Below are 17,794 nucleotides of genomic sequence, written 5' to 3'. Positions count from 1 at the left end.
ATATTGTGAAACAGGCACCACCTGTTAAGAATGACCTGCCACCATTTCTATGCTTTAACTGTGGAAAACCGGGTCATATGGCACGCAAGTGTCGGAACAAGCCAAGTACTGCTCCACAGGCTAACTTGACTGAAGAGCCTTTTACGGCTATGATAACAGAAATGATGGCTGAGATCAACCTTGTTGGTGGATCAAGTGGTTGGTGGGTAGACACGGGCGCTAATCGCCATGTTTGCCACGATCGTGCTATGTTCAAAACATACACTGCCGTGGACGATAAGAAAGTATTACTGGGTGATACTCACACCACTACTGTCGCTGGAATTGGAAGTGTTGAACTGAAATTTACTTCAGGAAAAACACTAATCTTGAAGGATGTGATGCACACTCCTATGATGAGGAAGAACTTGGTGTCTGGCTATCTTCTCAACAAGGCTGGATTCTTTCAGACTATTGGTGGAGATATGTACACCATTACTAGAATTGGTATTTTTGTGGGAAAGGGTTATGCTTGTGAGGGTATGTTTAAGTTGAATGTTGAAATTATCAATAAAGATGTTGCTTCTGTTTACATGGTTTGTGATTTTAATACTTGGCATGCAAGACTCTGTCATGTAAATAAAAGAATAATTAACAACATGAGCACCCTAGGATTAATTCCTAAAATGAACCAAACTGAGTTTGAAAAATGTGAATTCTGTAGTCAAGCTAAGATAACTAAAAACTCACATAAATCAGTAATTAGAGAATCTGAACCTTTAGATTTAATACATTCTGATATATGTGAACTTGACGGTACCTTGACCAGAAATGGTAAAAGATATTTTATCACTTTTATTGATGATTGTTCTGATTTTACACATGTGTATTTGATGAAAAATAAAAGTGATGCACTTGACATGTTCAAGTTATTTGTAACAGAAATTGAAAATCAATTCAATAAGAAAATCAAGAGATTTCGCAGTGATAGAGGTACTGAATATGAATCTAGCTTGTTTATAGAATTCTATAACTCACATGGTATTGTGCATGAAAGAACAGGACCTTATTCTCCTGAAATGAACGGTAAAGCCGAAAGAAAAAATAGAACACTTACAGAAGCAATAGTGTCTATTTTATTGAATTCTGGAGCTGCTTCTTATTGGTGGGGTGAAATTCTGTTGACTGTTTGTTATGTACTCAACAGAGTCCCGAAATCAAACAGGAAGATTTCACCTTATGAAATACTAAAGAAAAGACAACCAAATTTGTCTTATTTGAGAACTTGGGGCTGTTTAGCCTATGTTCGGATTCCTGATCCGAAACGAATAAAATTAGCAAGCAGAGCCTATGAATGTGTTTTCATTGGGTATGCAGTCAATAGCAAGGCTTATAGATTTTATGACTTGACTGCACGAGTTATTATTGAATCAGTAGATGCTGATTTTTATGAACAGAAATTTCCTTTTAAATTAGGAAATAGTGGGGGCGAATCATCTAGTAATGTTCCTGTGGTCAGGAATAATGAGATTACTAATGATAAAGAACCAGAGATCAGAAGAAGTAAAAGAGCTAGAATTTCGAAAGACTTTGGAACTGATTTCCATGTCTATTCTTTAGAGGAGGATCCTACGAACCTCCAGGAAGCTTTAACTTCATTAGATTCTGATTTGTGGCAAGAAGCCATAAATGATGAGATGGATTCATTAGAGTCCAATCATACATGGCATTTGACTGATCTGCCTCCCGGTTGCAAAACCATAGGTTGTAAATGGATCTTAAAAAAGAAATTGAAACCTGATGGTACTGTAGACAAATATAAAGCTCGACTTGTAGCCAAGGGTTACAGACAACGTGAAAACGTTGATTTCTTTGATACCTATTCACCTGTTACTAGAATAACATCCATTAGAGTGTTGATTTCGATCGCTGCGCTATATGATTTGGTCGTACACCAAATGGATGTTAAAACTGCTTTTTTAAATGGTGAACTGGAGGAAAAAATTTACATGGATCAACCTGAAGGTTTTGTAATACATGGTCAGGAACAGAAGGTGTGCAAGTTAGACAAATCTTTGTATGGTCTAAAACAAGCACCTAAGCAATGGCATGAGAAATTTGATAATCTTGTCATCTCAAATGGCTTTAAAGTGAATGAAAGTGACAAATGTATTTACTACAAATCTGAAAAGGAACTTTGCACTTTCATATGTCTTTATGTAGATGACTTGCTGATTTTTGGATCAAATATTCATGTTGTGAATGCTGTGAAATCAATGTTGAGTGCCAACTTTGATATGAAAGATCTAGGTGAAGCGAATGTCATTCTTGGCATAAAGATAACTAGATCTGAAAAAGGAATTTCTTTAGATCAATCTCACTATGTTGAGAAGATTCTAAAGAAATATAACTACTTCGACTGTAAACCTGCATGTACACCTTATGATCCAAGTGTAAAACTTTTTAAGAACACTGGTGATAGTGTACGACAGTCTGAATATGCGAGCATCATTGGCAGCCTTCGGTATGCCACTGATTGTACTAGACCCGACATTGCATATGTCGTTGGATTACTGTGCAGGTTTACTAGTAGACCTAGTATTGAGCATTGGCATGCTATTGAAAGGGTTATGAGATACCTTAAAAGAACAATGAATCTTGGATTACATTATCTGAAGCATCCTGCTGTACTTGAAGGGTATAGTGATGCAGATTGGAATACATTGTCAGATGATTCCAAAGCCACGAGCGGCTATATTTTCAGTATAGCTGGTGGAGCTGTTTCTTGGAAATCAAAGAAACAGACGATTCTGGCTCAATCTACGATGGAGTCAGAAATGATAGCACTAGCTGCTGCTAGTGAAGAAGCAGGATGGCTAAAAAGCCTGCTAGCTGAGATTCCTTTATGGGAAAGACCGATACCAGCTGTGTTGATCCATTGCGATAGTACCGCGGCTATTGCAAAAATTGAGAACCGTTATTATAATGGTAAGAAACGACAGATACGTCGTAAGCACAGCACTGTTAGAGAATTTATCTCAACAGGGGCTGTTAGAGTGGATCATGTACGCACTGATGATAACTTAGCAGATCCTTTGACGAAAGGATTAGCTAGAGAGAAAGTCCATAAAACTTCAAAAGGAATGGGACTATTGCTTATTGAATGAATCATCCATAATGGTAACCCGACCTAACTGACTGGAGATCCCAAGAAATAGGTTCAATGGGTAATAACAAGTTATGAATGATATGAGCCAGAACATGCAAAATTAATGCATGATTCCTAAAGCGAGAAGAGGATGAGTTAATAGAATCTCTTAATGAAGTCTATACTCCATATGGAGTGGAGTACCTAGCTATAGGAGTACTCTTGATAGCTTCACCTTTGTGAATGTGGAAGTGGGGCCGCTTCCTATGAAATTTGAGGCAAAATTTCTAGAGAGTTCACTAAACTGGGATAGACGTGCAGGGCCATAAATGCACGGGCTTTAGAAAAACGCTTATGAAAAGAACGTGCGTGGTTTGATGTCCGAGATAGAGTTCAAGACTACGAGTCACTCTTGTTGAATCAGAATCTTACTCACTACGCAAAGGTTCAAATCGAAAGATACCTTTGTTTATGCACAATCTTAACAGAAATTGCTCGAGAAACTATTTTAAAATTCAAAGTGGGGGATTGTTGAAAAGATATTGAATTTAAAAATTAAAAAAGAAAAGAAAAAATGCCTTGTAACTTGAAATGAGAAGATAGAGAGTTTTGTGGGTTTCCCACATTGCTTAGGAGAACTCAATACATTGGGTTTATAAACTTGGTTTTTCTCATATGGGTTTGGGCCCCAAGGGGTACCCAATTTTGTGAACGGGCTAGGAGTTACATCCTACCCGATTTACCACACACGCGCGCGCGCCGTCCGGTCGGTCGGCCGGCCTGGCCTGGTCTGGTCTGGGTTGGGTGGGTGGTTCGGTTCGGCTAGCACTTTATTTTTTGCATACAAAAGTATTAATAATTTTTATTCAATTCTTTTGTAACTGTTATGACTCTCTGATTACCTCTCCACGTTTTTTGACTGTTGCTGTTTTCCTTCATTAATCAGAAATCATTTTCTGTATTAATTATTTACACAGCAGCTATATTTTCTTAGCCTATATATACTGGCTTCACTTTTCATTTGAGAACACACAGAAACACAGAGCAATACAAAGAAAGTGTTTTAGAGCTGATTTCACAGTGCAGTGTGATCAGTATTTCCGGCTGTTTTATCCTAGGGACGCCACGGTTGATAGTCAGCTTTGCACCACCGAGCTGTGCCGCGAAACGTCTAAAAGAGAGCGACCTAGTCCGCGACTCAGCCTCATCATATTCAGTTTTACAGCAATTGTCTCAACATGGACTTTTCAATGGGTTACAATGGGGTTTGGGTTAAGGTATGGTACATGTAAACAAAAAAAATGGGTAATATGACTTGATCAACTAAACAAATATTATAAGGAACACACATTTAAATTTTTAAGCTCACACAACTTTTAATCTCTTTTTCTTTACTTCTGCCTGCCTTGAGTTCACACTTATTTTTCTTTTTCTTTTCTTTCTTTTAAGCTCGATTTTTTTTTTCAACGCTTTCTTTTCTTGAACTTTTTCGAGGCATACTGCATATTTAGTACAAGAGATAATCAACTACAAGCACAAGCTTAGGATGTTTACCATCTTCACACTAGTTCCTTTAACACTTATTCAATTTGTCAAGTCAATGGGTATAAAGAGGTAAATCAGAAAAGGTAAATGTGTACAATTAGGTGTAACAACAAAAATTAAGGCTAAGGCTCAACTTGGGTCATCTAGGGGAAATTGGGTAGGCCATTTAGAGTGGTCTAAAGAAATGGGTAATCCTAGGTGCCATCATCATTTTCAAGTTATTTGATCAATTTTTTTGTAATTTTACTGCGGACAACTGGCAAATTCTAGAGAACTAACAAATATTGACTCACACCACAATAAAATGAGACATAAAAATATATGCTCAATAAAGCTCAAAACATCTCAAAATTGGGTTAATGTTCCGTGATTTGCTATACATCCTGTTTAAATGCTCAGAAAATAAAATGTTCAACAATGTTCTTGTCAAGCTTTAATGCCCTAATTCACAACTGTCAACATAAACAAGCGTTTGCAAAGTACAGATTTTTACCTCAGTCCTATTAATTTATGTTGGCTAAAAGGCACGTTATTTAATTGTCATTCTCAACAAGTTGTTCAAACTTAAAAACCAAAATTAACCAACTCATTAAGTAGGGGAGACGAAAACACCAAAGTTTTTATAATTCTGACTCGGCATCTGATCATGGCATTAACACAAACTGAATAATAAAGCACTGTAAACATAAAAACGAACATCAACACATAGGACCATATAAATACACCCCACAGGTTCATCAACAAAAGTAAAAGCAACATCCTACAGAAAACATAAAATAAAAACACACCCAAAAGAAAAGCAAAATAAACGAAAACAGAGTTTTCTTCCCCTCCCTCACACTATAATATGCATTGCCCCCAATGCATCAAAATCAAACAAACTATAAAAACGGAAAATAAAGTGAAAGGGATAAAGAGAAAAAACTCTAAAAGTCCTCCGGTGGTGGTGGTGAAGGCGAGTAAACTGGCGATGGGTAATCGCCCTCTGGATCTGATCGCCTCATATGCACTCTCTGCATACGCTGGTGTGCGCGCTGCTCTCTCTCCATCCTCCTAATCCGAGCATCTATCTGAAGCTGACGCGCCTCCATTCACTGCCTCCATGCAGCGTCATCCTGTGGCTGTACCGGTACCGCCTCTGCAGGAGGTACCCCAGTAGCCTGAGTCCCAGCATCCTCAGCCTCTGCAGTCGCGTCACAAGCTGCTCTGTGCGCCTCAAAACCCTCAGGAACAAACGGTGCCCTGTGTGCTAATCCCAGTCGCCTCCTATACTGTCCTCCCCTCTCAATAGGTACCTGAATGTGCCCGTTCTTGCCCAGAAAATTGGTAGCCTGAAGGTGATCCATATCCAACCAGACACACTCAAACTTGTCAGGTCTCTCTAGTAACTCCTCGTGTGTATATGCCCCAACACAGATAGCTATCACGAACCAAGTGACCCATGCCAACTACACGTGCTTTACCCGTCTGACTAGACAAATCACGAAACATCACATAAATCCTGTAAGCCATGTCAATCCTGTTTGTCTCAGTGTGTAGAATAGAGTTCAGAACCATCAAATCTGTCAGCGACACCTTATTGGACTCTGCGCGCCCACAAATAGTCTCAACATACCACTTGTAGACTATGTAAATAGATGGATCCTGAATAGACTTGGTCTTTGCAGTCCTCGTGTCAAACCGATCCTCTCCTGAGAGATCCTTCCAAATGGCGTGCTTATCGAAAGTGGGAGGTAGATCTCTCATCCCGCCGTGTCCCAACTTGAAGTATCGCCCGATATCTTCAGGAGTAACTGAGTAGTCCTGCCCATTGAATCTGAAAGAGAGAGACAAGACTGCCCTAACCGGCTGATGAACAGTCATGAAAAACTCATAACATAAACCTACTACTGTGTCATGACAGACATCCTCAATTCTGTGCAAACGCAACCTTTTCAGATGCACCTCCACCTCTTTATCGATCTCTAGAGTTGTCAAAGAATCCCAATCTAGCGCCCTCGGAAAAACAACTTTCCTTTCAATCAGACTCTTATACAATTTGCCCTCTTCCTCACTGTAAATGGCAATTTTAGCTTGGTATTGAGCCCGAATGTCAACTCGCTCCTCTGTCTGATTTTGCGGTTGTCCTGCACCAGAACCACGACTGGACTGCCCTACCTCATTATGTCTACCCCTATTTTCTTCCTCATCAAACTCAGCAATTCTCACCCTAGGCATATTTTAATTCCAATGCAACAAGTAATTTCCAAATTGAAATGCAATGTAGCGGAAACTTACTGAATGACTGAAAATTACAATACCCTGATTTGTCTCTCCAAATTCTGAATTGATGACCAGTGAGGATGTTGGCAGCGGTATGGAGATGGTTGGTGATGGCGGTGGTAGCTTGAGATGGTGGCAGCCTGTGATGTTGAGATGGTGGAGCCCGGAGGTTGACGGCAGCGAGCTGGGAATGATGGTGGCAGCGTTGGGAATGATGGTGGTGGTGAAAGGTCTGGCGGCGGCAGTGAGAGATTGCAGTGTGGTTGTGGCGGGGATTGCAGTGATGAACGGCGGTGAGAGGTGTTGTGCTGATGGTGGCAGCGCCGGCGACGTGGAGATGGCAGAGGTGATGGTGGCAATCGGTGGTGCAAGGTGGCAGCAATGAGAATTGGAGATGGTGGTGGCGTGGATGTGGCTTCGGCAGTGGTGAGATGGGCGTGATGGCGTAGAATGGTGATTGAATGGAGATGGTGGCGCCGGCGGTCGTTTGATTAGGGTTTCCGTTCTCTTTTTTTTTTGTATTTTGTATTCTCTGAAGAGGAAATGGAGAAGACCCCTTTTAAAATCCCAATTCCCCGACCTGAGAGCTGCTCCCAAGGCAAGTGTGCGATCGCATACTCTTTAGTGTGCGTTCGCACACTTTTAATTTTTAGTGTGCGTTCGCACACTCTAAAGTATGCGATCGCATACTTTGGAGTGCTTTCGCACACTTTCCATTGTGCGGTCGCACACTTGTTTAAGGTGGCACCTGCATTCTGTCCAGACCTGCACAATACTAAAATAACACCACCGGGATAAATCCGAACAAAACAAAATAACACGAAATGAAATATAAAAAAGAAACAACCTAAAATAAAATTTTACTGCGAAACTAGGCGAAATAAAAATATAATAATGACCGCAAAATGAAAACTGAAATACACAAACTAAAACGATAAAATTGGACGGTCGTCCAAATTAGCTTGTTTAAGGTCACTAGCATTGACCGTGAATACCTGATATTCATGTCGGTGAATCGAGAGTATAACACTCTCGTCCTTCATCTGTCAATGGTCCTAAGTACGGTTTGCACCTTTGACCGTTGACTTTGAGAGTCTCCCCTCTAGCATTTTCGAGCTCAATTGCTCCATGCTCAGCTACGTGTCGCACCTTGAAAGGTCCGCTCCATCTCGACTTCAACTTGCCAGGAAATAGACGCAAGCGAGAGTTATACAGTAGCACATAACTGCCTTCTGTAAACTGCTTAGGCACAATGTGAGCATCGTGCCATTTTTTGGTCTTTTCCTTGTACAACTTGGCATCTCATATGCTGACAAGCGGAACTCATCAAGCTCATTTAGCTGCAGAAGCCGCTTTTGCTTCGAAAGTCTGGAGTCGAAATTAAGCTCTTTAATGGCCCAGTATGCGCGATGCTCAAGCTCCACATGCAAGTGACATGCCTTTCCGTAGACCAGTCTGTAAGGGGACATACCGGTTGGCGTTTTGAATGTCGTTCGATACGCCCATAGTGCATCACCCAACTTCTGAGACCAGTCCTTGCGAGAACCATTCATTGTCTTTTCAAGGATGCGCTTCAACTCTCTGTTGGACACATCAACTTGTCCGCTTGTCTGGGGATGATAAGGGGTTGCCACTCTATGATACACATTGTATTTCTTCATCAGTGCTGCAAACTGACGATTGCAGAAGTGTGAACCTCCATCACTGATGATCGCCCGTGGTACCCCAAATCAATTTATCAACTTCTTCAGGAATGCTATGACTACCTTTCCATCATTAGTAGGTAGAGCAGCTGCTTCCACCCATTTCGACACATAGTCGACGCACACCAGGATGTATAGGTTGCCACATGACATAGGGAACAGGCCCATGAAGTCAATACCCCACACGTCAAAAATCTCCACCTCCTGAATGGAAGAGAAAGGCATCTCATCGTGCCTTGAAATATTGCCAGTCCGCTGGCATCTGTCACAGTGCTGTACAAAATCTCTCACATCCCTGTGCAGTGTAGGCCAGTAGAACCCACTCTCTAGTACCCGTGCTGCTGTTCTACCCGAAGCATAATGACCCCCATAATCTGAAGAATGGCACTGAGTCATAATAGCTAACATCTCCTCCTCAGCAACACATCTACGAATCATCTCATCTGCACACACTTTGAATAGATATGGCTCATCCCATAGATAGCGTTTGACATCAGAGAGAAACTTCTTGCGCTGGTGACTGCTCATGTCCGGAGGCATAATATCAGCTGAGAGATAGTTAGCGAAGTCAGCGTACCATGGATTCATCGTGTCCTTAATGAGCATAAGTGCCTCATCAGGAAACCGTTCATTGATGACTTCGCCTTCTATCACTGGCTCGGGAACCTCTAACCGCGATAAGTGGTCTGCTACCACATTCTCTGTCCCTTTCTTGTCTCTAATCTCCAAATCAAACTCTTGCAGGAGTAAGACCCACCGAATCAATCTAGGCTTTGCATCTTGCTTGGCAAAAAGGTATCGCAGCGCAGCATGATCAGTATAAATGATAACCTTTGAGCCAAGTAGATACTGCCTAAATTTATCCAGTGAAAACACTACAGCTAGCATTTCCTTCTCCGTGGTAGTGTAGTTCAGCTGAGCTCCTGTTAGAGTGCGACTCGCATAATAGATGACATGAAGCTTTTTGTCCTTCCTCTGCCCCAGAATGCTTCCCATTGCCTGATCGCTTGCATCGCACATGATCTCAAAGGGCAGATCCCAATCCGGACTAGAGATGACTGGGACAGTGACCAATGCTTCCTTTAACCTGAGAAAAGAAGCTAAACAGTCAAAGGATGCGCTATGGAAGAAAAGTCCTTGATGAACCTGCGGTAAAAATCTGCGTGCCCGAGAAAGGCACGGACTCCCTTCACTGTGATTGGAGGTGGAAGCTTCTCAATTACCTCTGTCTTTGTCCTGTCAACCTCGATACCCTCTCTGGATATCTTGTGCCCCAGAACAATGCCTTCTTCCACCATGAAGTGGCATTTTTCCCAATTCAGCACCAGATTCGTCTCTTCGCATCTCTGCAGGACTCGGTCTAAATTTCGAAGACAACACTGGAAGGAGTCCCCGAAGACTGAAAAGTCGTCCATGAACACTTCCATGATGTCTTCGATCATATCATTGAAGATCGAAGTCATGCATCTCTGAAATGTAGCAGGCGCATTGCAAAGACCGAACGGCAATGCGGCGGTAGGCGAAAGTGCCATATGGACAAGTAAAGGTAGTCTTCTCTTGGTCCTCTGGGAAGATAATGATCTGATTGTACCCAGAGTAACCATCCAGAAAACAGTAAAACGCATGTCCTGCCACCCGCTCTAGCATCTGATCAATAAAAGGAAGCGGGAAGTGATCCTTCCTAGTTTCGGCGTTCAGCTTCCTGTAGTCAATGCACACTCGCCACCTGGTAACCGTGCGAGTAGAAATCTGCTCCCGTTTTTCATTCTCTACAACTGTCATCCCGCCTTTCTTGGGCACACACTGAATTGGGCTCACCCATGAACTATCTGAAATGGGATAGATGATGCCCGCATCAAGTAGCTTCACAATCTCCTTGTGAACCACCTCCTTCATGTTAGGGTTCAGCCGTCTCTGTCTCTGCGCAGATGCCTTAGACTCATCTTCTAAATGAATCTGATGCATCACTATTGAAGGGTTGATCCCTCTGATATCTGAAATCTGCCACTCAATAGCCAAGATACGTCCCTTGACTACATCAATGACCCTCTGCTCTTGCTTCTTGGTGAGCTTGTTGCTGATGATAATTGGCAAAGTGCCATCAGCTCCCAAGAAAGCATATCGCAAATGTGCAGGCAAAGTCTTGAGCTCCACTTTTGGTGGCTTCTCTAAAGAGGGAGGAGTGATGTGCTTGTTCTTCAACAGTGGTTCGGGGACTGGTTCCTCTAAGTACTCCTCCCTTTCAGCATCTTCCTCTTTATTCGGCATAGACTGCATGATGGCGTTGTTTTCTGCTAGTTGTGCTTCTACTAACTCATCCACCATGTCTACCCGCATACATTCACCTCCAGAATTGGGATGGCGTGTGATCTTTCTCATGTCAAACTCAACGCTCTCATCCCCAATTCTCAGAGTCAACTTGCCATCATGAACATCGATAAGAGCTCTGCCAGTGTTCATGAATGGTCGCCCCAATATCATCGGGCACTCCTTGTCCGCTGCGTAGTCAAGGACAACAAAATCCACATGGAATATGAATTTATTGACCTTCACTAGGACATCCTCCACAATCCCATGTGGCTTTTTCAGAGAGTGATCTGCTAGCTGCAACATCATCGGCGTGGCCTGTACCTGTTGATCACCAAACATACTACGAAAAAGGGATAAGGGCATCAAATTAATACTAGCACCTAAATCGCAAAGGCAATTGACAGATTGCATGTTACCGATAGTACAAGGGATAGTGAAACTCCCTGAATCCTTAAGCATGGTCGGTAGACTGCTCAATATGATTGAGCTGCAGTTTTCTGTCATCGGTACTGGTCCCTCTGCATCCCAACTCCGCTTGTTGGTGATGATCTCCTTGAGAAACTTTGCATAGTGCGACATCTCTCTTAATGCGTCTGCCAGACTGATGTTAATCTGTAGCTTCTTGAAAGTTTCAAGAAATTTGTGAAACTTCCAAGTGTCCTGCGGCTTCTTCACTCTGTGTGGGAATAGCACCTTTGGCACAAAAGGAGGTGGTGGAGGTGGTTTAGCAACTACCTTTTCAGGCTCGCCACCCTCACACTGTTCCTTTTCCGCCTCAACTGTAGCACGTCCTGCATATGGATCATCCAGTGCTTTCCCACTTCTCAACTCAATAGCCTTGAGATGCTCTCTGGGGTTTTCCTCAGTAGTGGATGGTAAACCCCCCTGACTTCTGCTTTGCAGTGCTTTAGCCATCTGCTGATTTTTCACCTCAAGGTTATGAATTGTGGCAGCATGATTTTTAAATGTTTGCTGCGTCTCGGCATCCTTCTTCATCATCATCTCCATCAATTTATCAAACTTGTTGTATTGCTCTCTTTGTTGGAAGCCAGGTGGATGCTGCGGTCGGTTGTTCTGATGTTGGAAATTCCCCTGATTCTGAAAGTTCCCTTGATTCTGGAAGTTGCCCTGATTGTGTTGTGGCCTCTGTCCGCCCTGAAAGCTCGGACCTGCTTGATTGTTGGCATTACCCCCATTGTCCTTCCATGAGAAATTCGGGTGATTCCTCCATCCTGGGTTGTAAGTGGAAGCGTATGGATCATTGCCCTGTCTTTACCCTCCCACGAAATTGACTTGATCATTGTTAGGCTGACTCCATACAGAACATTCATTCGACATATGACCATGCTCCCCACATACCTTGCAGTTACTCTGAATGGCAGCTACACTGTTAATATTAACTCCTGCAGCCTGCCGTGTAAGAAAATCTACTTGATTTTGCAGTGCTGCAGTCTTCGATTTTAAAGCCTCCATTGCAGAATCAACAGTAACTGCCATAACTCCTCTCTGCGCAGGTGCCTTCACCCTTTCAGATGGCCAAAAACAGCTATTTACTGCCATCTCATCTAACAGATCGAATGCTTCATCCGCCGTTTTTCTCATCAGAGACCCTCCTGCGCCTGCGTCAATAGTGCTTCTCCCCAGTTCAGTTGCTCCATTATAAAAGGTTTGGATCAGATTCTCCCAAGTGATGTTATGATGCGGAACTTGCCTCTACATCTCCTTATAGCGCTCCCACGCTTCATGAACCGATTCCCCATCAAGTTGCTGATAGAGCATAATATCCCTTGTCAGCTTTGCAGTCTTTGCCATGGAGAAATGCTTGTGCAAGAAAGCTTTCGCCAAATCTGACCAAGTGTTAATGCCTGCGCTAGGTAGAGCGTAAAGCCATTGTTTCGCCTTATCCCTCAGAGAAAATGGGAAAAGGCGTAACCACACTTCGTCGTCAGTCATGTTGTCCATCTTGAATGTGCCACATACTTCCAAGAAGTTTGCAAGATGTGCGTTAGGATCTTCCCTAGGTAGCCCATAGAACTGGCAGTTATCCTTCAACAACTGAATGACACTCGTTTTGATCTCATAATGGGTAGTTGGCACAGGATGTGCAAAATAGCCATGGGTGCTGTTTCCCACATTCGGCTGAAATATCTCCATTAGTGTTTTCACTCGAGGCCCTTCATTGTTCTGTCCTTGTGCATTCTGCGGATTCTACTGATTTTGATTCTGCGGGATCACTCGGTTATCACCCGCATTGTTGAATCCAGGAGGAGCATCATTTTCGTTCTCCATATTAAGATTCCTTTGAGTTGAGTGTGTTGCTTTTCTGACACTGCGCTCAAAGGTAGTGAGGTCTTGTTGAAACGGTTCTAGCGGTAGTCCTTTGCGTCGTGTATTATGCATACACTAAGAGAAGGGTACCTGAAACAACAAAATCAACAAACCACACGCGTAAAACAAGAAAAATAAAGACTAAAACAAGTCAAGCAATCTCAACTTAGTTGTTAAAGAAAAACTTTCCCCGGCAACGGCGCCAAAAACTTGTTGGTAAAAATACGCAAGCGTACGTAGCCAACTTGTAATACAGACTATGAAGTCCGGATATCGTACCCACAGAGAAAACTCTAAAGACAACTAGTTAAGAAACTTGATTAGAATAGCCGAAAAGATAATTTTTGTTGGTTTTCTAAATTAAAAGACAAATATTGATAAATGTAGATTTAAAGTAAACTAAAGCTGTAATTCAAATGGTGTTTTAACAATAATGGGAAAAACAGGGATTATTAATCTTCGTTATGCTGTTTACTTGATTCGGGTTATGGATTGTATTGTTCTGATGAGCTTCGAACTAATCTAAGGCACCTAAAATTCTCTCTCGAGCAATTACATGCAAAAGTATTAAACTCACTAATGCTAGGTTAATTATTCACTCTCGCACAATTAACTCTTGCGTTCTTAATTATATTGTTCTATTCCAGTTTTACTCTCTCGAGCTAAAACTAAAACAAATGGCATAGACTAAGTGATCAATTTAGGCTAAACGTTAAGCACAATAATTAAAACCCATCAAGAACAAAAACCCATAAATCCAATTCAATTAGACAGACATAATTGCGATTAATAATCCCCAATGAAGGGTTTAGCTAGACATAATAATGAAATAACTAAAAACAATAAGTGAAGAATTCATTCTATGATTAAATAAAATACTGAATATAAATTTGATGTCAATCGTACCTTGTTCGAAGTAAACTAATAATAATTGCAGTAGAAAATAATAATCAACGATGAATCCAATTGCGAAAACGAATAGAAAACTAAGAACTAGGGTTTGTTGTCTAATACCAAAAATTACGCGAACCCTATTACAATGACTAAGTCTCCTATTTATACGGCTCCCAATATTGCATATGTAGTTAGGTTGAGCGGTGATGAAATCCCAGAAATACCCTCGAAACTTGTTTAGAAATTGCTGACAAACAGGGGCATTTTTGTCCGATTAGAACCAATCCTGCGCGTAGTGTGCGTTCGCACATAAGGGAGTGTGCGAACGCACACTCTTCTTTTTCTTGGGAGTGTGCGAACGCACACTCCCTTTCTCTCATGGGGTGTGCGAACGCACACCCCTTGCCTTGGCCAATTCCTTTTCTTCTTTTCTATCCATCAACTTCTGTAACTCAAAATGAGCTCGTGAAGGCCTCGCACACTCCTTATGTGTTCGCATACTCATTAATTCTGCCTTGGAAAACTTCATTCTTGGCCCTTCAACTTTGCTCTCGTATCCTCTTTAATCCTTGACTTCTGAATTTCACCAAAAACACCCTGATTCTCGCCATAATTGCATATTTCACCTGAAACGCTCGAAATAATAATAAGACAATAAAACACCAATAAGACTAATCAAAATATGCAATTATCGAGTCAAAAACACACCTAAAAAGAGGAGTATTTCTACTCCTATCATCCATCCCACAAAGTTTTCAAGTGAGTATAATACTTAGTAACATAAGCATTATTATGCTTATATGTGTATATTTCCTGCTGCAAATCTCTTATCTTATAAGCATCATCCTAAGAGAATCTGTCTCTCAGGTCAATCCAAATTTCAAGAGCACTCTGAAGACATGATATACTCTCAGTAATATTATGAGCAACAACTCTATATAACCAAGACATAACCAGTGAATTACACCTTTCCCAAACAGAATCAGGATCATTCAAATCAGGAACAACAATAGAACCATCCACAAACTTAAATTTGTTCTTTGAAATTAATGCCATACGCATAGATCTATACCGGCTATGATAATTGCTTCCATTCAACAAATTAGAAACAAGAACAAGTGAGTAATTTTCACCTAGATGTACAAAATAGGGACTGGACATGGATTCTTCAGGTCTAACATGATGATTCGCCATCGATAATGATTCAAAAACACTCAATTAACAAAGATCAACAAGCTACGATGAACAATCAATCAATAACAATCAAAATCAATAAATGAAGATCAATCAAAGTACGAGCCTTAGCTCTGATACCATAACAAAATCTTGAGAAAAAGAAGATTTTTTATTAATCTTTAGAAAAAGGATTAATGTCATAAAAATTCACCAACTTTACACGTTTTCTCAATTTAATAACGTTCTTTAAAACTTCTCATAAAAATACACCAACTTTCATGTTTTTTCTCAAATTCATACACGGTGCTGACGTGTCACTCATTCATTGGTTAAAAATGACTTATACCTCAGCAAATTGCATCGATGAATGAGTGCCACGTCTGCACCACGTATTCATTTGAGAAAAAAATGAAAGTTGATGTATTTTTATGAGAAGTTTTAAATAACGTGATTAAATTGAGAAAACGTGTAAAGTTGGAGAATTTTTATGATGTTACCTTTAGAAAAATGAATACAATCTGATAAATCAGTTATTAACCTCTATTTATACTAGTTTTAAGACTTGTGAGCTAAGCTATCTAAAACACGTAACATTTCCATATGTTGAGAAAAATAAATGCTGCCAGGTCAGCTTAACTGAAGATCTTCATGCGACTCGAGTTTATGCCATCTACATGTTCAAGGAGAAGAATCAACTGCTGCCAGGTCAGCAATCTGCATAACAAATTTACATAACGACTTTGTAACAACTTCCCTAGAGCTATAATGTGATGTGTGCAGCACCAGAAATAAACATCATATCAACAATTTATCAACAAAAAAGAAGCAAATATTAATGAATCATTTGAAAAAACTTAATAATATCAAATACAAAATACATACAACAATAGACTAAAAAACCATCACTACAAGTTAAACAAAATTAACTATCCAAAATAAAATAAAATGAACCATATCTTCATTGATTTCTCGACCAAGACTTCTTCATGTCCATAAATTTCGATAGAAGCTTTTCTCTTCGCATCAGCAGCACTCTTGACAGTTTTCTTCTTAATTGATGATTTCTGTAACACAAAATGCATACACAATTTAATAAACAAAACAAAGCAAAGTAAAATTATATTCAACTATAAAAAAATAATAACAATGACAAAATCAACATAAAACAAGACATAAACACAGGTTAATACCTTCATAGTTTTATCAACACCACTATCATCATCCATCGGTTCAAACGACACTTTCCTTTTCGCAGCACCAACATAATTCTTTTTTTACTTGTTTATTGGCAGAAGTAGCTTCTTCACGACTATCTTCCTTATTTGTTTCAAAAAAAACATGCTTGGCTGGTTTTCTGGTGGCAATGGAAGAAGCTCCAGCCGTCTTTGAACGCTTCGAAGATCGAATAGCCGGCTTCACTACATTTTTAATAGTTTGTTACAACAGCTTTGGTTCTTCAATGTTTTTAACAACAACAGAAGCAGTACATTTCAGCCGACTTTGAATAATCATCAATTTGGTCAGCGTTGGTCTAGGCGATCTTTGAACCATCTCTGACATCTCTTTATCATTTTCAGATACACTAGGCTGCACAACGGTCTCCCCTTTTTCAACACTAGGAATTTATTGCGAAGCTTCCTCTTCACTATCTTCAGCTAATACCATTCCTTGAGACGATTCTACTACTTGAGTCGTTTCAACAGCGGAAACATCATCGGTATGCTGAGAGTGGGCGTCTTCGCCAACATTGTCACACTTCGACATTTCAAAATGAGTATCGACCGATGACTTGCTTCTTTCTAGTCTATGGCCAACAGACTTAAATCTCATTTCAACAAACAATTAACAAAAGCCTGCGAAATTACAATTCAAACACAAATCATTACAAAACATATTACAAAACATGACATAAACATTTCAATAAAACAAATATGAAAAAAATAAATATTAACATATCAAAAACAAAATCTAAATCAGTTTACAAAACAAAATCAGCTTAAAATTAAAAAACCTAAATCATATACAAAAATCAGTTTAATTATTAAGTTCAAAATAAAATTACAAACCTAAATCATATAAAAACCTAAATTAAATTAAGAACAACTACAATTAACACAAAATGAATAATCAAAATTAAATTTCAAATATTAAATTACAAATGCAAGTATCTATAAGAATAGAGGACAAAAAATTAAAAAAAATCACGACAATTACATGTATTTAACAAGAAACAGATCACGAAATGGAATAACAGAGATGAAACAATGAGCACGAAGTGGCGAAAAATCATGGAGTATAACGCCTGAAATGATAGAGAAGAAAGAGAGAAGAAACCGTCAATTTTGAGAAGAAAATAAGAATAATATGATTTTTGTTTTTGAAAAACTGGGTAAGATAAAATTGAATGAAGTGTAAAAATGGAGAATAGATCATATAAATGTAAATGGAC

At 40.2% G+C, this 17,794-nt stretch overlaps 1 long non-coding RNA gene across 1 annotated transcript; it reads right to left on the bottom strand.

Annotated features, from left to right (window-relative positions):
- Nucleotides 1–16,237: 16,237 nt before the first annotated feature.
- LOC126655773 (uncharacterized) lies at nucleotides 16,238–17,658 on the bottom strand. Its single transcript, XR_007633079.2, has 3 exons — nucleotides 17,560–17,658; nucleotides 16,536–17,198; nucleotides 16,238–16,409 (listed from the first exon to the last, which is right to left on the bottom strand). It is a non-coding gene; the product is annotated as an uncharacterized LOC126655773 (long non-coding RNA).
- Between the last annotated feature and the right edge of the window lie 136 nt (nucleotides 17,659–17,794).

The sequence above is a fragment of the Mercurialis annua genome, linkage group LG1-X (assembly GCF_937616625.2).
Source record: "Mercurialis annua linkage group LG1-X, ddMerAnnu1.2, whole genome shotgun sequence".
Classification (NCBI taxonomy): Eukaryota; Viridiplantae; Streptophyta; class Magnoliopsida; order Malpighiales; family Euphorbiaceae; genus Mercurialis; species Mercurialis annua.
This window is presented reverse-complemented; position numbering and strand designations above follow the sequence as displayed.